The sequence below is a fragment of the Pyrus communis genome, chromosome 9, assembly GCF_041283825.1.
Source record: "Pyrus communis isolate YQ-2024b chromosome 9, ASM4128382v1, whole genome shotgun sequence".
Classification (NCBI taxonomy): domain Eukaryota; kingdom Viridiplantae; phylum Streptophyta; class Magnoliopsida; order Rosales; family Rosaceae; genus Pyrus; species Pyrus communis.
This window is the reverse complement of record NC_142573.1, coordinates 16,350,773-16,374,793: the sequence shown is the minus strand read 5'-3', so window position 1 is coordinate 16,374,793 and position 24,021 is coordinate 16,350,773. Positions and strand designations below refer to the sequence as shown.

Sequence of the window (24,021 nt, the reverse complement as noted above, 5' to 3'; positions counted from 1 at the left end):
GACCGCTAAGATGCAGCATCCATGCAGCATGGTGATGTGCAAGAAGGTTTCCATTAACTTCCTCTGCTTTACTTTTTATTTGTTTTTTCTTTCTTTACCCTTGTGAAATTTTTCTGCAAATTTGATGACTAGAACATTTTTTGTTCTGCACAGATTAATGTATACGAGACAATTCACATAGCAAGAAAAATCACAATTAAGAAAAACTTCAGTATTAATTGTTTATGCATGCATGCAATTATAGATTTTCTAATAAAAACTTCCCACGTATTAATTTTTTTTTATCAATCAACAATTGTTTAAGAAATTTAAACTCACGATCTCTTCCAAAACGTAAATATAGACTAAATTATCATAATTATCATTAACACAAACCCTATATTAAGACAGTTGACAAACATCTTTAATCTGGAAATACTTCTAACAGGCAAACGGTAGGAAAATGGCAGAATCTAATTACTTTACGAGGTCAACATGCATTAAGACAAGTTTTCCCTACTTTATGGAAATAATTATAGATTAGTAGCACAACTTTTTTCCTTTTCAACTCCTTCCTTTTCCCACACTCCATAGGGGAGAATCATTGTCCATTAGAAAAATGGGTTTATACTAACTAAATCTTTGTTTGAAACAGACGATAATATGCTGTTGGCACTACTGTCTGTCATCGAATTTTATTTAATTCAGTTCATGGTACATTTATTAAAGGATGCAAATGGTTTAAGCTTCCACTTTTTGAAATTTTGGACAAAGTATCCTACTAAAATATGTTTATAAAATATAGAGGGCGCGGCAACTTTCGAACTTTTAGAAACCAATGCAGCTCACAAGTTACTATGTTTGTTTGTTTCATTTGCAAAGCTGGATTGCACAAACAAAAGTCTAATCTACAGGAGAAACATCCAGGGTTCTTAATGAACTTCAACCTAGCTATATGTTAATGGATAAAAAAGTTAAGCATTAAGTATATCTAGGCAAGAAGCAGGTTCTCCTCTATTGACTAGACAGTTATGAATTGTACTCCATACCATTTCTTTAGAGTATTACTTTGTTATCTAAACATAGATAAGTGAATTATCGTTTGCTTTGGCGACATATGAAAGAGGTCCTAAGTTATAGTCTCATGAACAATAATTTGTTTTGTTGAATAAATAAATAAATATGTATATAATTGGATTAGTGAAAAAATACTTAAACAAACTCCGACAACCTGAGGGGGTATTATATATAGAATTTGATAGAGTTTCATAGAGTTATGAACACATGAATTTTGAGAGAGTTTACTTGATTTCCATAAAATTCATTTGAATTTTAATTGAATCCTACATGATTTTAAATAGAGCTTGTGAGACTTTTATTATGGATTTTATAAAATTATGCAAATTGTCGGATATTTTAATGATCAATTTATTAATATGCATTTCTATTTCTAAATTTTCATTATTTGAGAGGTGATTATGACCATGGCAAAGTGACTTTTATGTTAGAATTTGATCATGAGTCTAAACCTTTAGGCCGGCTATTTTGTTCTTACTGATATGGACAAGTCACATGGATTGTCAGTTTGAAGGATTATCAGTTTCATACATGCATGGATTCCAATAGAAGAATCACATGAATTGTTTGTATATACATAGTAGCCTCTACTCTCACGAAAGACTTAATTATTGAACCAAGAACCTCTTAGGGTATGTTTGTTGCACCGGACTATCTCGGACTGGACTAGTTTCAGGGACTAAGTTAGACTGGCTTAGACTAGTCTAAGCTGGACTGACTTAGTAAAGTGTTTGGTGCATTGTCGGACTAAAAGATAGGATAATAAAAATAATAAAAATTAATTCACTTTTTATTTTTTATTTTTTTCGTTTTCTAGAATCTCCCTATTTTCTGGTCAAACTATTTCCTTCTTTTTCTCCCCTGTCTCTTCCCTTTTCCTTATCTTGTCTAACTCTCTCTACTCCTCTCTCTCTCCCTCTTCACTTCCTCTCACAACTTCATAATCTACTGCAAATCTTCAAAATCAAACCACAGAGCAAGAAATAAAGTGAAAATTTAGGAGTTGGGGTTGTGGTGCATGTGTAATTGGCTCGAAGGTGGGAGATGGAGAAGGTCTGCAATCAGGGAGTTTCATGTTTTCTGCGTTCGGTTTGCCTTCAGTCAATCCCATCGTTGATTTCAGCTTATATTCACTGCAAATTTATTTATTTTATTATTATTTTTGTGTGTGTGTGTGTGTTATAGGTTTCTGGGTTCAGTTTTGTAGGTTGGATCTGGATTTGAAAAATGGAACGACTACATTTTTTTTATTATTATTTTGTTTTTTGAATTTTGGGGGATATGGGTTTGAAAATGGTTGTGGAAGTGAGGGACAAGTAGATGAGAGGGGCGAAGTGAGGAGAGGTGAAGCGGATAGAGGTGGTCTTAGCAGTCTGCCCGATTTCGGGGGGCCTCGCTAAGCCCTCTAGTGAATTGTTTAGTCGGGGTTAGTGTAGGCAAGTCTCATTAATGCTAGTCCATGTGTGCAACAAACATGGGATTATAGTGACATTTAGTCCAGTCCAAGCCAGTGAAAGCTAGTGAGCTCAAACAAACACAACCTTAGTGTTTTAGCATCGACCTTTTGACAGAAAGATGAAGGACCACTATCGACTATATGGCTTCTAGTCCATCGATCTCTACAGGTGTGTTTTCACTCTTCTTTGAATGCTCTTATAGCGTTGTCATAGTGTTCTTATAACGTCCTTATAGATCTTCTGTAGTGCTCTTATAGAGCCATTCTAGTTTGTTGACATATTCTTACATTTTATTAACTCCCTAAAATTTTATTTTCAATGCATCTGGATTTGAGAGTCTATAAAAATTCATCAAACTCCATCCACTACTAGAAATTACCATTTCTCAATGAACCCTTTTCATTTGGTCGAGACACTTTACCCGACCAAAAAACTTTGGTCGAACAAAAACTGGTCAACTTTTAAGGTTTTGTCAGAGGCTTTGAACAATGATAAATATTTTGCAGGGAAAAGTATATTTTGTCGAGCAATGTTTTGGCACCAAGGAAAAAAATTGGCGAGTATTTTGTCACCATTTGCTCGATGAAAATTGATTTCGTCGGCTTATGAAAATTTTCTCATCAATCTTGTTCATTGGACAAAGTGTACTAGCCATTGGGCAAAAAGTCCATGATGACATATCAAAAAACTCACCGGCACTTTTTTTGTTCAACGACCTTGTTAAATTTGACCTATGAACTATTTCGTCAGGCAAAACTCCATTCATTAAAAGACTCCGTGCCTTCTTTCTCCTTCTCCTTTCTTTCTTTCTTCCTCCCCCGCGCCGCACTACTCTTTTCCCTAAAAAAGTATGTCTCTCTCTCTCTCTCACTTACTCACACTCACACTTATCTCACACCCACCTAGCTCATCACCCGTCTATCCCCATCTGTCTTTTAATTTATTTAGTTGTAAGATATATATATATATATATATATATATGTATATGTATATGTATATGTATATGTATATGTATATGTATGTATGTATTTATGTATGTTGAAATTTGGAACCAAATTTGTGCACATATGCGACAGAAGCGAGATCCAGTTGGAATTGTCATGATCTCCCATGAGGGAAGAATGAGGTTGATTGGGGGATGTGATTGAATTTATATTGGATTTCTTACATATCTCCAGGAAGGACACTTAAATCATTGGTGTAGTTCTAATGAAGAATGGTGTAATGTGCAATTTCATCCTTGATGAATAGCTTATTGTGCGGAGTTAAGGAGATGAGTTCATCATGGACGTGTCTACGCATAGACGGTAGTGTAGTAAGAATATGCGAGCCCCTGTTACGTGTAGAGAAGATATGAGAGAGATGTATCGTTAGTCGTGAATGATTAAAGAATCCCGAGAAAGTTCTCTGATAAATACGCAGGTAGATGATTTTTTAAAGATCTTAAGAGTCCTTGTAGGGAAAGTATTCGCAATTAAATCAGGAGACTATCTAGGAGGGAATCTAGTATAAGATATCTAATCATTCTAGGATTACTTTGCCTAGTCCTTAAGATATCCTAATATGACTTGAATTGGAGTTTTCTTACTTAGGAGACAAGTAATATCTTGGGCTTAAGCCTAGCCTATTAGACTATGCTTCATGGGCTATGGATATTCCTTTCTTTCTTTTTTTTGTCGCTCAAGGTGCCACATGTCATGGTCCTACAATTACCCCTAACTATGCTTCTGAGAATACGTTTCGCTTCGACGATACGTAGTTACCAATGGACCATGAGCGAATTATCCTTGAATAACTTCTCTGGAATGTGTAACGAAATGACCTTTAAACTGCTTGTTTGATTTGGGGTTAGCCAAGGTCGGCCAGTCCTGCTTGCGTATCTCTCTGATTTGGGGTTAGCTAAGGCTGGTTAGTCTTGCTTGCATATCTCTCAAAGATTTGATCTTTTAGAGTTCCAAACCATAGTATAAACCCCTGGTCGAAGTTTCGGATGCAGGGCTGAAAAGATGGATTCGAGGTGGAATGCACCTTTATCTTCCTAGAATGATTTAGATGCCTGAGGAGATATTTTGTTAAGTTTATTTTACTTAAGTCACTTGGCCTATTAGAGCAAAACACTTGGAACTTTTCATCCTTTGCTTCCTTATCACGAAATATTGTCACATCCTGACCTGGGCTCCACCACATCCCGGGCTCGACTCCCCTGTAGCACGATATTGTCCGCTTTGGGCTCCGACCATGCCTTCATGATTTTATTTTTGGGAACTCACACGAGAACTTCCCAGTAGGTCATCTATCCTGGGAATGCTTTCGCCCGAACTCGCTTAACTTCGGAGTTCCGATGAACTCCGAAGCCAGTGAGCTCACAAAAGGCCTAATGCTATTTGAAGGTGAACATTTACATATAAGGCATAAAGGATCCATTCCCTTGGGCGATGTGGGATCTAACAATCCACCACCCTTAAGGGCCCGACGTCCTCGTTGGCACACTTCTGGCCATGGATTTGCTCTGATACCAAATGGTCACATCCCGGCCCGAGCTCCACCACATCCCGGGATCGACTCCGCTGTAGCACGATATTGTCCACTTTGGGCCCCGACCTCACCCTCATGGTTTTGTTTCTGGGAACTCACACGAGAACTTTCCAGTAGGTCACCCATCTTGGGAATGCTCTCGTCCGAACTCGCTTAACTTCGGAGTTTCGATGAACTCCGAAGCCAGTGAGCTCCCAAAAGGCCTCATACTATTTGGAGGTGGGCATGTACATTTAAGGCATAGAGGATCCACTCCCCTGGGTGATGTGGGATCTAACAAATATAGTTTAATCCGACAAACTTTCCATAGTAAACTAACTTCGAACAAATGCTGAAGTGATACAAGAAGTTTGTAGATACAGAACAGAGCTAGAAGCTCCCCTTGGTAACGTTGATTTGGAAAAAGATCACCTCCTAAACTTAGTGTTTATAAAGATTTTCACCATGATAATCGAAGTACCACTCTACCCTGACACCGGGTATTGAGCCTATGAGAAATCTTTTATCCCATATTTGCTTTAATGTATTGATCGGATTAAGGATGAGAAAGTGTCGAATCATACTTGGAATGCCTCTAGATCTTAATGTCAGTCTAACATGTTTGAGACACCTTGTTCGTTCATAACACTTTCAGAAGATTAACCTAAATGTTGTTGTAAAAAGTTGAACATGACTTTGATTCATTTTGTTCTTTCACCTTGCCCAATTCTATGTCCCAGGATTTTGATAGTCGCAATGTATCACCAAGAAGGGGTTTCCTTCTCAATCTCATGCGGGTCGGAAACCATTTTGGAATCCGTTCATCACACCCTATGTATTAGACCTGAGTGTTTTTTATCGGACTACACTTGGCTAACTTGGCTAATGCATATGATCAAAGCTCCATTGGAATAAAATTCTTCTTAAGGATTAGACACATGGTGTCGTATAACGTACTTGGCTTAGTGCGCTGGTTGAGGGTAAAAGCACATACTGAATTGACCTGGTCATCAAATATGATGATCATTTAACTGTTTGAAAATAAATAAAAAATTAAGACTTTTTGCCTGACGAAATTGACCTATTTCTTCGGACTAATGTACCTGAGAAATAGCATAGGGGGAACGGGTGAAAAAGGGTGGTTGGGGGGGGGGGGGGGGGGGGTGGGGGGGGGTGTTGGGTAAGGTTGAGTAAGTATTAGAAATTTGTAGGAATTATTATGAATTCAAGGAAATATTAGAAATTTATAGGAAATATTAGAATTTTTTTTCTATATTATAAATTTGTAGGAATACTAGAAAATTTTAGGAAAAATGAGATTTTTTTTGGAAATATTAGAAACTTTTAATCTACTACAAATTGTTTGCAATTTTTTCTACAGATGTCATTATCACTCACTGTCCTCATAAGGCAAGGTAGCATTAGGATTGTTTACAATCCACTAAATATTTGCCCGGACGTTGAAGTCAACATGTGGTTGCTTGCCGAGATGGAAGCCATCATCTGCACGAGGTGCCCCATGAAAGCCTCTAGATAAAAGAATCTTTCCCTGAGGTGAAGGAGGCAATGATGGTAGCGCTCGTGCTAAATGTGTGTTTGTTTTTTAGATTTATTATTTTTAATAATTTTTTTATTTTGTGTATTTTTTAGACTAACATATGTTTTTTTTTTTTTTTTTTTTTGTCTATTTTCGAGCAACTTCGAGATTGACATGGAAGAGTTAGGTATCTCCGATTAAATAACCCAGTTGTGGATTCAGCGGTTCAAGAAGTGGATGCACATGCAGCACTACATGACCCTTGAAGCTCAAGATGAAGCTTTGACTCATCCACCCTAGGATTTGGTGAATAGGATGGACGAGTGGCATTGGCTTTGCAATCAATTTCAGAACTTACAATTTCTAGAGATGTACGTCTTCGAAAGTGAAGAAGTGGACATTTACTTAGAGACAATATGCCATTGAGAATAAATTTGTTTTTCAATTTTAATGTAATTGTACATACATTTCAAATTTTGTTATAATTAATAAAAAAATTTATATCGTGATATCTTTTCAGGTTAATATAATAATTAAATCAAATACAATTAAATTTTATTTATATATATTTTAAAAAAAATTAAGAGTTTGTCCGACGAAAAAAGTCGTCGAGCAAGCATTTTATATTCTAATTTTTTTTTCTTTATATAGCTTGCCTGACGAAAATTTTGTTTGCCTAAATATAATTTTTATTTTATTTTATTTTTTCTATAAATACAACTTTGCCTGATGAAATTATTTAGTCAGGCATGTTATATTCGTCGAGCAAAGTTGGTCAACACACTTTTGCTCGACGAAAATGTTGTCGGAACTTTGGTCGGACAAACAACATTTGCTCAACGGTTTTTTATTTTCTTTGAGCAAAACTTTGTGCAACGAGCTTTGTGTGACGAACTTGGCTTCAAAGTCATGTCAGGCATTCCCTTGGCCGACGAAACCTTATTATATGTTGTATGGAAGGGTGTAATTTTTGTAGTGATATAAGAATACACTCGCTTAGTAAGACACTAGTAATTTTGTATAACTCTCATGATAACATGATATCTAATGTTACTGATAATAACACTACATATTATTCAATGACAATAACAATACTTGTTAGCGAGTCACAATACAAGGAAAAACTTGGTACCACACAAGACTACACGCACATAAAAATTTGTGGTATAAGAAGAAAATAGTGTTGGATTTTCTTCCATGCGTCTCGAGTACTTTCCACTAAATATTGCAATAGTTTCGAAACCTTTCCCTGTACTTAGTAATAATTTAATTGAAAAAAAAATTATCTTTTTTTTTGGGTCGGCCACCTTGTTAACGAGCGCGAAGTTTTATTCTTCTATGAAATGATCCTTAGATTAATTGATTCATATGGACTGCTTAAGTGACGTTAAATATATAAGCAATAATGTTTTTTGGGGTGTGATATCCACACACCTCTTTTTACTTCTCACACACTTTTCTAATTTTCGGCCGTCGGATCGGATGAATTAAAGAAGATCAACGGACAAAAATTAACAAAGGGTGTATGAGAAGTAAAAAGGGATGTGTGGATAGCACACCCCATGTTTTTATGTTTGTTTAGTGATATTTTTTCGTTCTAATATTATAAAAAGTCTTAATTGTCAGCTCCAGTCCTTTCTCTCGTTCTCTGCAAACTTACATAAACCTCCATCCACAGACCACCAAATAGAAGCCTTTCTTCAAATTCCAGGGGAGGTTTGCTCCTAGCTTTGTGCTAGGTTTTGTCTGACCTCGCTGTTCTTGTAAGGTTTTGTGTTTTCCCTAATAGCGACCATGTATTTACTTTGCAAAACTCGTCTTCCGAACCAAATAATTGAAAAAAGAATGAAAATAGATATTTTATTTTGGCTACAGTTGAGCGGGATCCCTGCTTAAAAACTGCTTTAATTATAGGGAATCTTAATGAAATTATATATATTCTGTACTTGTACTGGATCACTGCTTTTAAGTGGATCAAAAATAGTAGACCAAGTTGATGGATAAAGCTCCACTCATATATCGTATATGGCTTTCAAATTCCACATGATTAGTTGATTCATAGAATCAAGATTGGTTATATTCTTTTCTTCTCATTATTATAAAAAAGAATGATGAGTGTTGTTATCCGTAAAATCACTAAAACTTGATTACTAAGCGTTTTGGTGGCTGAGACATCACTCAGGAAAGGTCTAATTGTGGGCCTATGATATCATAAGATATGCATTAGTCGATGAAAGTTGCCTACTCAGCGTGTGACCGACTAACCCAAACACAATTCATAAAATAAGTTGTAATTCATGTTTACCATACCCAAGAACGCACTTGTGACGGCAGGCTGTAACTAAGAACTTGCCCAAGTTTTGCCATGCATGTTTAGTAGCTACTTTCTACTTGCTTATTGAGAGGCTAGATAATTATGTTGTTGATATACCTTAGCAGAGATTTATCTTGATATTTACTCATAATTGCGTTGTTTGAAACTTTGATGTCCTTAGTTATGGCCTTTGTCGGCATTTCGCATATTACATCATTAATCTCTTTTTATGTTTTTGGCTGCATGGATAAAGAATGAGAAATGCTAAGGAGATTTTCTCAAAAGTGAGACTCTCTATGAACTCTCTGTCACTTTATGTTTTGGGCACAATTTTTTATAACGGATGCATATTGTATACCCATAGAGAATCTCACTTTTGAGAGAATCTCCTAAGCATTTCTCATAAACAATTTACATAAACAATAACGGGCATACAAATTAAGAACATATATGGTGGGATTCAAAATCTCCACAAGGTTTTGCTTTCACCAAAGCAACAAAACCAAGTTTAGGTCGAGAGATGGAAGTAATGAAATCGGAAATATGTATACTTAACATATAACTACAGTTTCTCTTATTTAGAATTAATTGTATAATCTGTCTCTGTCATCACATAAAAATTAGACTTATACGTAACATTATTCTATAGACACGTAAGAGCATTATGTACTCTATCCTCTTTGTTCCCTTGTATTTTTCCCCTTCGTTTGTAGAAACAGAATGTCTTTATACTCATTGATTTAGGATCCCTCAACATATAATAAAAAATAAAAAGAGTAACTGGTAAATATACACATCGCTATCAGAAATGAAGGAATGTTGGTTTGCGTACGTCCAAATATTTTGTCATGCATTTCTCAGCTCATTTTTCTGAGTGGAATGAATGCTGATTTTATTCTTTAATAATTATTGGTAAGATTGTGATGTGAGCCTTTGAATCAATCCTTTTTTTTTCTTAATTAGTATTATGCCCATATTACATCCCGGCACATAATTGATTTGGGAGCAAAGGTATTACAGAAAGGTTCGGAATATAAAACGCCAAGCGCCGATTTCCATCGCTACCTCTTCCATTTTCAAAAGTTGACATGATATTGGTATCCAAAAATAATATACAATATTGTATACCTAATTATGATATAAACACGCCACTTAGTACTACAGTCTAGTGATATTCTTCTTCACTTGTAAGTGAAAGGTCTTAGGTTCGATTTTCTCTCAAGGCGAATTTGAACCACATTATTGCTAGTCCAGTGTGAGGTTAAGCCCACCCCTCTTCTTTAGTGTAGATAATTGTAAACACGGAAAATTCCTGAAACAAGAAACAAGAATACGTGTACAAAAATAATATTTTTGTATTAATGATTTTTAGGGTTACAATCTCTTTGTAATTTGATCCTCTGATTCTATCTTCGTAGGGTGTAGGTTTGTGGATGAGCTGTTGATCCAAAGGGCCGTCGGGGCTTGATCTAGGGATGAACAGTTGATGAATGGATCTTCAAGGGGCGTTGGGCTTGATCTTGAAGAATGGGTGTATGGGTTTGTTGAGGTTGTTGATCCAAAGGGTCGTTGGGGCTTGATCTTAGGATGAACGGATGATGAATGATGAACACTTTCTTCAAGGGGCCGTCGGGGCTTGATCTTGAGTTGGTGGGAGTTCTTCAAGGGCCGTTGGGGCTTGATCTTGAAGGAGGATTTGACGAAGAACGAAGATTGCTTTCTTGATCCTTCGAGATTTTCTTGAGAGCTTTAGAGCTTCAAGGCTTCAAGGTTTTGGTGTGTTCTCCTCATTTCTCTTGATGGAGAAGCCTATTTATAGGATTTGAGAGTGAATCACTACCATCCATTTTTTTGGTGAAGTGAGTGGATGTTGTAGGTGAAGTAAATGGAAGTTGTAGGTGAAATGAGTGTGTGATGTAGGTGAAATAAGTGTGTGAGGTTGGTGAAGTAAGTGGAAGTTGTAGGTGAAATGAGTGTGTGATGTAGGTGAAATAAATAAATGTTGTAATTTTAATACATTGGTTAACATTTATTTCACTGAAATTTCGATGTCTACAAATGCCCCCACTTCAAGGCGCGTTGTATACATGTGCTTGTCACGTGTAGAAGATGTGTTTTGAAGTCCCTTAATGTAGATGTCAACCCAAGGGCCGTTAAGGCTTGATCTTGAATTGGGCTGGAAATTTCTTCAAGGGCTGTCGGGGCTTGAACTTGAATTCGACTGGAAGATATTCTGGTTTCCTCCAATCGTTGATTTTCCACAGGCTTAATCTTGAACTGGGCTGGAGGATTCTTTTGGTCTCATTCGAAGGTCTGAACTTACTCCTTTTATCTGGAGTTGAATTTGATTCAAGGGTGGTTAACACTTGATTTTGAATCGGACTTGTGATTTCTTCAAGGGCTGTCGAGGCTTGATCTTGAGTGAAAATATGACCATGAGCGGTTTCAGGATTCAGACACATGGCAGGCAAGCACGAGGTGGAGGTGATGACCTGTTTCTTTGTTCAATCTTTCCAATTCATATTGAAGAGGGTTAGAGGATGACTCAGCATATGCAGTTGTTGCGTTTGCTAACGATCCACAAGATTGATGTTTCATTGTCACTCGTCTTAGCTGTTCTCCAGGCAGATGTGGTCCCTTCTCTGGAAGTGTATCAACCGTTGAAGATGACTACTCGAGAGCAATGCTAGGTAAGCAACCAGGGAATAGATTCCAGGCAGTCGGTTCCAGATTGGAAGACTGATTCCAAATGCCAGTTGATTGCTCTCTTTCTCTTTGCCCTGCGAGTAAGAACAAGGACAAAGGAAAGGACATGGAGAAAGCATGATATGAGATACTTTTTCTTTTTGAAGAAGTGTTAACGATTTAACAGCGTCGTGCGGCGAGGCTTTGCTCTTTGGCGACGGCGCCAGCGGAGGGTTGTTGAGGATTCTCGAGCTCTTTGATTAGAACAATGATGTCGAGCTTGGATTTGACTTAAACTCCTCTGTCTGGATGGTTCTGCAGGGGAAGGCGTCGCGCTCCAGCAATTTGTTCCAGCTCCTTGTACCGCATTATTCTCTGCTTGTTTCTTTTATATAGCCCGAGGTGGTGCGCAACCCTTTGCCTTTAAATGGTCTTTCAGGGCATCATTTCTCAGCAACTTCAGTGTAAAGAGCCGACACTCCGTCACCTGTCCTGGAGTATGCATTGAGGGAATTCGAGACTCACCAACAATTGAAAATGAGTACTCGAGAGCAACGCTAGGTAATCAACCAGGCAAAGGTTCTGGGCAATCAGTTCCAGATCGGAAGTTTGATTTCGGGTTCCAACTGATTGCTTTCTTTCTCCTTGTCTTGGAGGCAAAAGCAAGGGCAAAGGAAAAGACAGGGAAAAAGCATGATATGAGATACCTTTGCTTTCGCCCTTGATGATATGAGATACTTTTGCTTTTGAAGAAGCAACGAATGAATCAGCACATATATTTGTTGCGCTTGTCTCCACATGCTTCGATCTACCGTTTCCTCTTGCCTCATCTGTACTCCTGGCATCTGGTATCTTCTTTGGGGGTACATCAATGGTTGAAGATGAGTACTTGAGAGCAGGGCTGGATAAGCAATCAGGGAAGGGATTCCAGGCAGTCGGCTCCAAACGGGAAGCTTGATTCCAAGTGTCGATTGATTTCTCTCTCTTTGTCTTTCAGGGAAGAACAAGAACAAAGGAAAAGACGGGGGAAATGCATGCTATGAGATACTCTTGCTTTCAACCCTAATGATATGGGATACGTTTACTCTCGAAGACTTGTTTGAATAGGTGTTCTCAAGGGAAGAAGAAAACTGAGCATATTGAGAGGTTTGGTTGCAGCTACATTCTCGGCCGAGAAGAAGAGTCATGCGTTTTTGGATGTATGCCTTGCCATGAATGTTGACATATATAGGGATTTTAATGGCAAGTAGTAGTGCGGGTGCGGCTCTGTCACCCACGCTTGTCGGCAAAAGTGTGGTGGTTGGGATAATGACCTTCACGCGTTTTCAACTTTGTCAGAGATCTTTGACAAAGTTGCACGTGTTATCTGAAAAGCTGAGGTTGCGTTTGAAAAGTATTGACGAACTTTACGCAGGAAATCTGGCTTTTAAGATTTGAAGAGTGGTGTCTCTTTAATTTTTTTTTGAATCGGTGGCTGTGTCGCCTCTCCTTTTATAGAGGTATCGATCACATCCAACGTGCACACTTTGAAGATTACCTGCTTGTGAAAATCATCTCCGGTGTATTTTTTTTTTTTTTTTTTAGATTTTACTTCGTCCCACCCTTTTCTCTTAACATCTTTGAAAATGGCTAACCCATCTAACATTTGCTTAGATTTGAGTCTCAGCGGTGATACAGGTGCGCCGCGGCAGGGTAATATATGGTGCCCGTCTTTCTTATCTTCTAATGGCCCTCTTACAGGTGAGGACTCTGTGATGCAGGATGCAACAACGGCTACGGTAGTAACTAGGAATCTCCTCACTCCTAGAGATAATAGGCTGCTTTCAAGACGGTCCGATGAGTTGGCCGTTCAAGAGTCCCTAGCTCTCAGTGTTCAATGTGCGGGCTCTGTGTCCAACATGGGCCAACGCCTACTCGCTCGATCCCGTCAAGTTGAATCATTGATGGCGGAGGTGGAAAATCTTAAACAAGAGATCAAACATCTTAAGCACGAGAATAGGGATTTGCACGTGCTTGGAAATAATTATTCGACGAGCATGAAGAGGAAGCTTGATCAGCTGCAAGAATCTGAAGGTCGAATTGAAAGTGACCGTCAAAGGCTTGCGGCTTTCTTCCAGAGGCACCTTTTTCCTTCGTCATCTAGCGTTCAACCAAGTATTGAGGCCTCGAATGATCTATCTTCGATGCCTCCCGCTCCTGGAGTTTTGCCAAGTAGTGGGGCTTCACGTGAGCAACCTTTGTGAAAGCTCCATCTTTTTTTTTTTTTTTTTTTTTTTTTGTACGCATTTGTAATTTCTCGGAGATCAATGGACATGCTTTATTTTATTCAGTGTATTGTGCTAAATACAGATAAAACATATATATCACCAAGATGTGTTATTTCCCTTTTTTTTTTTTTTTTTTTTTTTTAATCACACTTTTGCAAGTGGTGCCGTGCACCATCCTTCCCCTATTTTCTTCTTTTCAATGATTCTGTCACCACCATCTCTTTTCCTTTTTCTTCTTGATTTGCTAACAGTAGCTTGCACTTTTTTTTTTTTTTTTTGTGTGCATGTACATTGTTATGATGACGAGTATGGTAGATTGGCATTGCTGGGTTCCTTGCTTCACCGCATGCAGACTTTTTTTTTTATTTATTTATTTGCAGTCATCTCATTACATTCTTCACTGCATGCGGATTGCTATTTGCACAGTCACTGCAACATTATTTGCACAGTCGTTGCACTTCATTCGCTTCTTTGGGTTCATATGCACATATATATATGTATGTATTTATATCGGATTGAATCGTTACTGCACAACCATCGCACAGCCACTGCGTTGCTTGCTTTCTCGCATCCCGACTGCCCTGTCCTGCAATCTTGCGTTGCCGATAACTGAGTATTCTTCCTTGCATGCTATTTCCTTGAAGAAGTTGAGTCCAGATGTTAGAGTTCACCAGCTTGCTGCAATAGACTTGTCACTAACCCAAGTCCGGTCTTCTCAGCAAGCTGCTTCGGGAGATTATCAAGCCACATAAACTTCTTTAGCTTCCGTCCAAGTACGTCTAGATGCGTTGATACGAGAGCAAGAACAGTTGGGCATCGAAGCATCACGACTTGAAAGTGTTCTTGGGGAGCGGGGAGCTACACTTTCTCAATGCCAGGAAGAGATTTCACGCCTAGAACAAGAGAAAGACATGGCTATGGAGTTGCCCATCTTGTCTCTCACCGAGGTAGAGACTTTGAAGACTTTGGAAGGCTTGCTTGAAGATCGCCTCCGCAGTTTTAGGGACATAGTTTTCGAGTAGTGTCTTTTGCCTTCTATTTTGTAATCAGACTTTTTCCTTCAAAGAAATAAAGTGTTTGCATTCTTGAATTTGCTCTTTATTCTCCAAAGTGTTTGTGTTTTTGTTGATGATGTGACTGTACTTGAAGTTTTGAAGTTTCAAGTTGCCTACGTACCCTTGGTTGAGGAGGGATCAAGTCATGACGTAGTTCAAATGAGTGATGGTTTTTTTTTTTTTTTTTGGATTTTAATGGTGATTTTGGTGATGATTTTTCCGTACACAGTTGATGCTCTTGCGGGCCAGGAGCGTGGTGCATTTGCTTTAGGGGTAGTAGCGCTTCAAAAATCTACCATTGATGGGGCCGATCTTCAACCCGTCTTCTGCCATGATTAAGTAGGCGCCATTGGTGTAGACCTCTTGTATTACGTAGGGTCTATCCCACTTTGATGTGAACTTGCTTTTTGTCTTGTGAGTTGTAATGATAGGCCTACGCAATGCCAGCACGAGATCTCCGGCTTGGAAAGACCTTGGGCGGACTTTCTTGTTGAATGCCTTGGATAACCGTGCTTGGTAGCATTCCAAGTGTTGTTGAGCTTCGAGCTTTCTTTCATCCAGCGCTTCCAACTCTTGAAGGCGCAACTTTGTACTTTCTTCATCAGTCAAGCCTTCTTGTATAGCCATCCTTAGTGAGGGGATTTGACTTTCGAGCGGTAGAACAGCTTCTACGCCATATACGAGAGAATAAGGTGTAGCTTGGGTAGGAGTCCTATGTGTAGTCCTATATGCCCAAAGTGCTTCACTTATTCTTTCATGCCAGTCTCTCTTTGTTCGGCCGATTACCTTTTTCAGGAGGTTGCACAACGTCTTGTTGAATGCTTCCGCGAGGCCGTTGGCCGGAGCATGATACATGGAAGACTTGTGCTGCTTGAACTTGTATTTGTCGCAAAGCTCGTCCACGAGTCGGTTGGAGAACTGTTTTCCGTTGTCAGTGATAATGTAGCGAGGCACCCCATATCGGTGGATGATATGCTCCTTGATGAAACGAACAACAGTTTCCTTTTTGACTTCCCTTAAAAGTATGGCTTCAGCCCACTTAGAGAAGTAATCTGTTGCAGCTAGGATGTAAGCTTCCCCTGCAGATGACTTTGGCGTAATTCGTCCTACAACGTCCAATCCCCATGCGTCGAACGGCCATGAAGCAACTGTAGGGTGTAATGGTTCAGGCGGTTGATGTATGAAGTTGGCGTGGAATTGGCAGGCTTGGCACCTTTTGGCGTGTTCCAAGTAGTCCTTCACCATGCTCGGCCAGTAGTAACCCATTCTTTTAAGCTGGAAATGTAGCTTTGGTCCAGACTGATGTGCCCCACACACACCTGAATGTGCTTCTTCCATGGCTTGATTACCTTCTTCCTCACCTAGGCATCTCAGGAGCACTCCTTCAAAAGAGCGTCGGTAGAGTGTTTCTTTGTAGTCAAGGAAGCGAGGTGCTCGTCGACGTATTTCAGAATGGTGTCTAAGATCATCTGGAAGCTTTCCGTGCTCTAAGTAGTCGATCAGCGGCTATCTCCACTCTTCAGCATCGACTGGAAGTACTGAGATGACATTTGTATCATCTAGTGACATTTCATTAACGAGCGGAATCACCCATCTTTGGCAAACTGGTACGTCTGCAGCTTCATCTTTTCCCAGTGTCATACTCGAGGCTAGATTGGCGAGAGCGTCTGCCATTTGATTTTCCTTTCTTGGCACATGTTCTAGTGTCACGGCTTCAAACTTTTGTAGCAGTTGAGTCGCTAGCCGGAAGTATGGGACGATATCATCTTTCCTCACCTCATATTCAGTTAAGAGTTGATTGATTATGAGCTTGGAATCGCCATATACCTCAAGAGCTGTAATTTCCATGTTGATCGTCATTTAGAGCCCGATGATCAATGCTTGGTACTTAGCAATATTGTTGGAGCATAGCTCACTCAGTTGGAAGGAGTAAGGTAGTATTTGCCTTTGTGGCGACATGAATACTACTCTTGCCCCCGCTCCGTCTGCTCGTGCGGATCCGTCGAAGAACATCGTCCATGTCGGGAAGATGTCGATGTAGAACACCTCCTCGTCAGGCAAGTCGTCTGAGATTTTCCAATCAGCCGAGATTGGATGATCGGCAAGGAAGTCTGCTAGTGCTTGACCCTTGACGGCTTTAGCTGGGACGTAGATGATCTCATATTGATTAAGAAGCAAAGCCCATTTAGCGAGTCGCCCTGTCAAGACTGGCTTAGACATAACGTATTTGACAGGGTCGGCTTTAGCAACCAAGTGGATGGTGTAAGCATGCATGTAATGTCTGAGTTTCTGAATGGCAAACACCAAAGCGAGGCACATCTTTTCTATTAGGGAATAGTTCAACTCAGCGCCGGTGAGAGTTCGACTAAGGTAGTAAAGTGCTCCTTCTTTTTGGGATTCATTCTCTTGCGCCAAGAGTGCTCCGATTGAACTTTCCTGAGCAGCAATATACAATATGAGCGGTTTCCCGGGCACAGGTGCCCTCAGGACAGGTGGACTTGACAAATATTTCTTTATGTTTTCAAAAGCATTATGACATGTTTTGTCCCATACGAATGGAACATCTTTCTTCATAAGGCGACTAAACGGTTGACAACGCCCTGCGAGGTTGGAGATGAAGCGTCTGATGAAGGCTAGCCGTCCTTGTAGACTTTTCAGCTTGTGTAGGTTTCTTGGCTCGGGCATGCTTTGAATGGCCTTGATATTTGATTGGTCTACTTCAATACCACGGTGCTTGACGATGAAGCCGAGGAATTTTCCAGAGGTGACGCCAAACGCACACTTTAACGGGTTCATCTTGAGGTTGTATTTTCGCAGCCTTTCGAACACTATTCGCAGATCCTTCAAGTGGTCTGATCTTTTCTTCATCTTAACCACCACATCATCTACGTAACATTCTACGTTTTTGTGTAGCATGTCATTGAAGATTTTCTGCATTGCGCGTTGATACGTAGCTCCAGCGTTCTTTAGACCAAAGGGCATCACCTTGTAGCAGTAGATACCTTTTGGAGTACGAAAGGCTGTTAGTTCCTCGTCTTCGAGGGCCATGCGAATTTGATTGTACCCAGAAGAGCCATCCATGAATGATAATGCCTCATGGCCAGTGGTTGCATTGTTCATGATTTCAATGATTGGCAAGGGGAAGTCATCCTTTGGGCAAGCATCGTTGAGGTCCCGGAAGTCTACACAAACACGTATTTGTACTGATTTCTTAAGGACAATGATGATGTTGGAGATCCACTTGGGGTATTGCACTTCTCGAATAAAGCCTGCTTCGATTAGCTTGTCGATCTCGACCTCGATTTGTGGGATAAGCTCAGATCGATAGCGTCTTTGAGTTTGCTTTATCGGTCGTGTTCCAGGCCTGACCGCAAGATGATGAACAGCGATGATAGGGTCCATGCCGGGCATTTCTTTGTAGGTCCAGGCAAAGACGTCTTTGTACTCTAACAACAGCTGATAATACTCCTCTATCTCATCTGTACTTAATAATGCACTTACGAAGATAGGATTTGGTTCCTTGCTTGTACCTAAGTTGAGTTCCTTGAGATCATCGACCGTGGCTTGCCCCCCATCTTCGAGCTGTGGTGGTGCAGCAATGACATCTTCCTCGGGGATTTCGTTTTCTTTACCTTCTTGAACCGTGATGTGGAAAACATCTTGGATCTCCTCTTCAGTGATGTCTTCTCGAGCTTGTTGGCATAAGGATTGTCTGGTGTGGATGATAGTACGCCTTCTTACTTTCAGTGGTCCCTTTGTGTCGACCTCTAGGATTGCTTGGCGCTTCATCCTTGAAGGAATCAAGCTTCGAACGTCACCTTTTTCTGCTAACCCATTGAGTTTTTCTTCCTTTGGTGTTGTCTTCCTCTTTCCAAAAGGCTTCTCATTATCTTCAAATCTTTCCGAAGCTGATCGTCGCAGAGGAGAGATAGTTGTGTTGCTTTGTTTCTTAGGCTTTAACAACCTTTCAAAAACAAAGCTTTGGGATGTTGGCGCGTTAAGCCTCTTGAAGACAGAGGTTCGGTCTTGACCACCAATGCGATTAAGCACTGAAATTCTGGAGCTTGAATGGCTCATCCTATCGAAGATCGACGTCCGAGGGGCAAGTTTAGGCTCTTCTTGGTCTTGTTCAATGTTCATGCTGACGTATTGAGCGCTAGTATTTTTCGCTTTGTTTGAAATCATCATAGGTGCATTTGGTGTGAAGCAAAGTCCGGCTTTGTTGTTGTCAACTCCGTAACCATGCTCCTTCAACTTCTTTTGAGTTTTGGTGAGGTTACGTTCTTTGTCATTGACAGTGTTTGAAACCTTCTTTCCAGCCGTAGCAGAAGAAGTGAAGTCGTACCTGGCCTTCGACATGAGTTTGCAGGCGTTTGGGTCGAAACCTTCCTCGGTCCCCTTGGTTGGGAGAAAGCTTGATTCCACCTTCTTTGGTAGAGCTTTTATGAAGCTTTGTGGTAGTCTTGCGACCTTAGCACCCCCTAGCTGTGTCAGAGGCAAAACTGCATTCGTCTTGAGCAACTTCACATTATCCGTATGCCACTGTGTGTCGGCTTTTCTTGTTCCAGTTTCGAATGGAGATTGACCATTCTTTCTTCTTGACATCGGGATATACCGGAATATGAGTGCGTGTGGTCCTTCTGATGGCATCCTACTCCCTTTGGTTGTTGCAGGTTTAGCAAACTCGTCATCATCTTTGCTTGAAGATAGCACGGCCTGCTCTTTTTGCTTTTTAGGCATAGCTTGCCACTCCTGCTTTTTAGGTGCTGCTCTGCCCGTGGATTTGATCTCTTCCGGAAGGGCTTCGGGTACCATGTCTTCATCCATGTAGAACTTGGCGTCTGCAAAGTGTGATTCGGCTTTGGTGAATGGCTTGGTGTCACCTTGGATCACCTTCACTCATTCTCGGTAAAATTTTAGGCATTGGTGAAGGGTGGACGGCACTACCCCATTTGCGTGGATCCAAGGTCTGCCTAAGAGCAAGCTGCAGGAAGTTCTTGCATCAATCACGTGGAATATCGTGCTTGATTTGAGCTCACCAATGGTCATCTCTACTCGGATCATGCCCATCGCCCTTTGTCTTCCTTGGTTAAAACCCTGGATCAGTAGACGGCTCAGGGATAGTTCATTCACCTTGATGCCGATTATGGTCATTGTTGATTTTGGCATGATGTTTATGGCCGACCCACCATCCACAAGCATGCGGTTGACTTTGTATTCCCTTACGTACTCGGAGACGAAGAGAGGACGGTTGTGAGGCTTTGATCCCAACAGTAGGTCTTCGTCAGTGAAGTTAATTGCGTCATGGGTGGCACAACATGTGGCACATTTATGTGGCTGAAACTTCGAGCCTTTCTTGCACTTCGTGGTCGCCGGGACCTGCCAAGACTGCTGCCAGTGCTCTTCGCATCTTTTTTGGCAACGGTAGCGCTTCCCCGATGCTAAAGTATGTTGGCAGACCTTCTTCAGGTGTGAGGGTCTTTTCTACCTCAGTGGCGATAACTTTGCCTTTTGAGGGCTCTTCTATTTCTACCTCAACCATGTGACAGGCCACGGTAGTGCACTGTTGGAAAAAGTCATTCGGGAAGTACTCATGCAAGGAAACGGGAATGTGTGGCTCCTGCTCCATAGGTTCCTCAGCATATGTTGTTTTATCATGCTTTATGCTTCTTTTAGGCTTCGCATTGTTGCGGCCGTGGTGATTTCTTCTTTGTTCCACCTTTGGCTGTATGACTCGTGGTCTTGGTTTCCTTATCTTTTTGTAGGTTACCAATATCCATCCTTCTTCATTATCAGCATGTGCATCTTGGTCGCTTCCCTCCAGTGATGGTTGTGTAGGAGGTGCCGTGCAGCTTGAGCATTCACGGAAATGGTCAGGTGTCGCTTGGAGAAGCACAGGATTAAACGATCCAAACGCAATTGTAGTGGTATGCATTGCAGCCGTGTCCTCAAGGTCGAGCTCAATTTGCCCTTGTTGTGCTAGCTTCATGATGAGTTCTTTAAGAACGAAGCACTTGCCAACATGATGGCTCACAATACGATGGTACTTGCAGTACCTAGGATCGTTTGTGCGATTCATTTCTTCAGGACGCTTGCATTCGGGTAGCTCAATCACCTTTTTTTCCAGCAAGTCATCTAACATGGCAGCCATGTCAGAGTCAGGAAAAGGGTACGTTTTCTGTTCCAACTCTCTCAAGGTGCTCTTGTATCTGTCTTGGGTGCGACAAGGCTCACTTGTCTTTATCTCCTTCGCTTTCTTCTTGGAGGAGATCTTGATGGGCGCTGAGGAGGTCTTGATGGGGGTAGTGTTGACGGTGAAAGCTTCCTTAGCGGGCTTCTTCCCGGTCTTGTCTACATTTGGGGCGAATACTTTATCCTTCTTGAAGTTAGTAATGGGCTCATTTTCCCCGTGATTAGCGATACTCAGCTCCATGTCGTGGGAACGAGTTGCTAGCTCTTCGAATGTTCTTGGTTTTATGCCTTGGAGGATGTAATGTAACCCCCAGTGCATGCCTTGAACGCACATCTCAATGGCAGAGGTTTCAGAAAGCCGATCGTTGCAATCTAGACTTAAGGAGCGCCATCTATTGATGTAGTCGACGACAAGTTCATCTTTCCATTATTTCGTACTGGTCAACTCTAGCATGCTTACCGTACGGCGAGTGTTGTAGAAGCGGTTGAGGAATTCCCTTTCCAGCTGGTCCCAACTGTTGATAGACTCGGGTTCGAGGTCGGTGTACCAGTCAAAAGCATTACTTTTCAGCGAACGCACGAATTGTTTGACGAGGTAGTCCCCTTCTGTCCCAGCATTGTTTCAAGTTTCAATGAAATGGGCGACATGTTGCTTCGGGTTGCCTTTTCCATCGAACTGCATAAATTTTGGGGGTTGATAACCCCTTGGCATCTTCAAAGCATCAATCTTCTTGGAATAAGGCTTTGAGTACAGTACGGAGTCATGTGAGCTTTCTTCATACTGTATCTTAATAGTGCTTGTAATCATCTCCTGTAGCTGCTGGATAGAGAGAGATCCCATGAACGCCGTTGCTTGGTCTAGCTTCAGCTTCTCTTCGACTTTCTCCGATGGAGGCTCCTCTTCTTCGTCGACTTCTTTCTTTACTAGGCCAACATTTGGGTCGACTTTCACGTCAGGCCGCGCATCTAGTTGGTTGACAAGTGCGGCAATCTGCAAGTCCTTCTCTTCCACAGTCCGTGTGAGCTTTGCGATTGCTTCATTCATCTGAGCTAACTGCTCCTCGATTGAAGTTGCTCCAGTGGTCATGACTTGCATGGTTGTACTGCCGCTCGAATCAGCGTCGGAGAGTAGGGACTCTGAGTATTTCCTCGGGCTCTCTGCTCTTGACGCCTTTAACGAGGCTAGGGTGATCACAGGCTCGTGCCTCAGGTGCTCTTGTTCTTTTGACAGAGTTAATGCAGGGGTGGAAGCTGCGGCAAAAAGAGCTCGTGCTTGACTTCGGGTTATGATGCCCGAAATATCACCACTTGCGGCGATGATGTTCTTGTTCTTCACTTTGATTGCGGGAACAGCTTGATTTTTTCTTGATGCCATTTGCGTTTTTCGATGATTTGAGGATAGAGATGAGAGGTAGAGATATCCCACCGGGCGTGCCAAGTTTGTAAACACGAAAAATTCCTGAAACAAGAAACAAGAATACGTGTACAAAAATAATATTTTTGTATTAATGATTTTTAGGGTTACAATCTCTTTGTAATTTGATCCTCTGATTCTATCTTCGTAGGGTGTAGGTTTGTGGACGAGCTGTTGATCCAAAGGGCCGTCGGGGCTTGATCTAGGGATGAACAGTTGATGAATGGATCTTCAAGGGGCGTTGGGCTTGATCTTGAAGAATGGGTGTATGGGTTTGTTGAGGTTGTTGATCCAAAGGGCCGTTGGGGCTTGATCTTAGGATGAACGGATGATGAATGATGAACACTTTCTTCAAGGGGCCGTCGGGGCTTGATCTTGAGTTGGTGGGAGTTCTTCAAGGGCCGTTGGGGCTTGATCTTGAAGGAGGATTTGACAAAGAACGAAGATTGCTTTCTTGATCCTTCGGGATTTTCTTGAGAGCTTTAGAGCTTCAAGGCTTCAAGGTTTTGGTGTGTTCTCCTCATTTCTCTTGATGGAGAAGCCTATTTATAGGATTTGAGAGTGAATCACTACCATCCATTTTTTTGGTGAAGTGAGTGGATGTTGTAGGTGAAGTAAATGGAAGTTGTAGGTGAAATGAGTGTGTGATGTAGGTGAAATAAGTGTGTGAGGTTGGTGAAGTAAGTGGAAGTTGTAGGTGAAGTAAATGGAAGTTGTAGGTGAAATGAGTGTGTGATGTAGGTGAAATAAGTGTGTGAGGTTGGTGAAGTAAGTGGAAGTTGTAGGTGAAATGAGTGTGTGATGTAGGTGAAATAAGTGTGTGAGGTTGGTGAAGTAAGTGGAAGTTGTAGGTGAAATGAGTGTGTGATATAGGTGAAATAAATAAATGTTGTAATTTTAATACATTGGTTAACATTTATTTCACTGAAATTTCGATGTCTACAATAATATCAGTTGTTTTATAAAAAAATTATGATATAAACACATATATATATATATATATTAGGTTGTAGAAATTGATCTTGGAATAAACTTTTAAAATTTAGATACACTTTTTCATTTTCGTTTGGTTATTAACTTGAACTTCTTTTTGGTTTGTTATTTGGTTGTTGCAATTTTCATTTTGTTTGTAACTTTAACTTCTATCTTAAATTTTGATCTTCATTCTTCACCGACTTCTCCCCTAACAACTAACTACTTAATCCGGTGATGCTGTCACTTTGTTAAAAAAAAGTTTGAGCATGGCTTGATTTACTAAATAATATTTGTGAAACCTATAGTGTCGCAACGGCAGCAGAGCGAAGCTGCCAATCACAAAAAAAGGGTGATATCGCAGTTGCAAACACGATGGTGGTGGGCATTGGTGGAAGGCCGAGAACAGAGACACGAAACAGCATCGTTTCAACGTTCTGGGTTCTGGGCTGTCGGTTCGATGCAAGCCACTTGTTGTGCGGCTCAGGAGCATAAACTTCGACACTTGTTTGTAAACTTTGCTATTAAACGTCATTGTCTCTTCAAAATTGTCGTAGT

The 24,021-nt window shown here is 40.8% G+C and overlaps 1 pseudogene; it reads right to left on the bottom strand.

Moving 5' to 3' along the window:
* Nucleotides 1–1,954: 1,954 nt before the first annotated feature.
* LOC148694340 (uncharacterized) lies at nt 1,955–22,198 on the bottom strand (annotated as a pseudogene).
* Nucleotides 22,199–24,021: the final 1,823 nt, after the last annotated feature.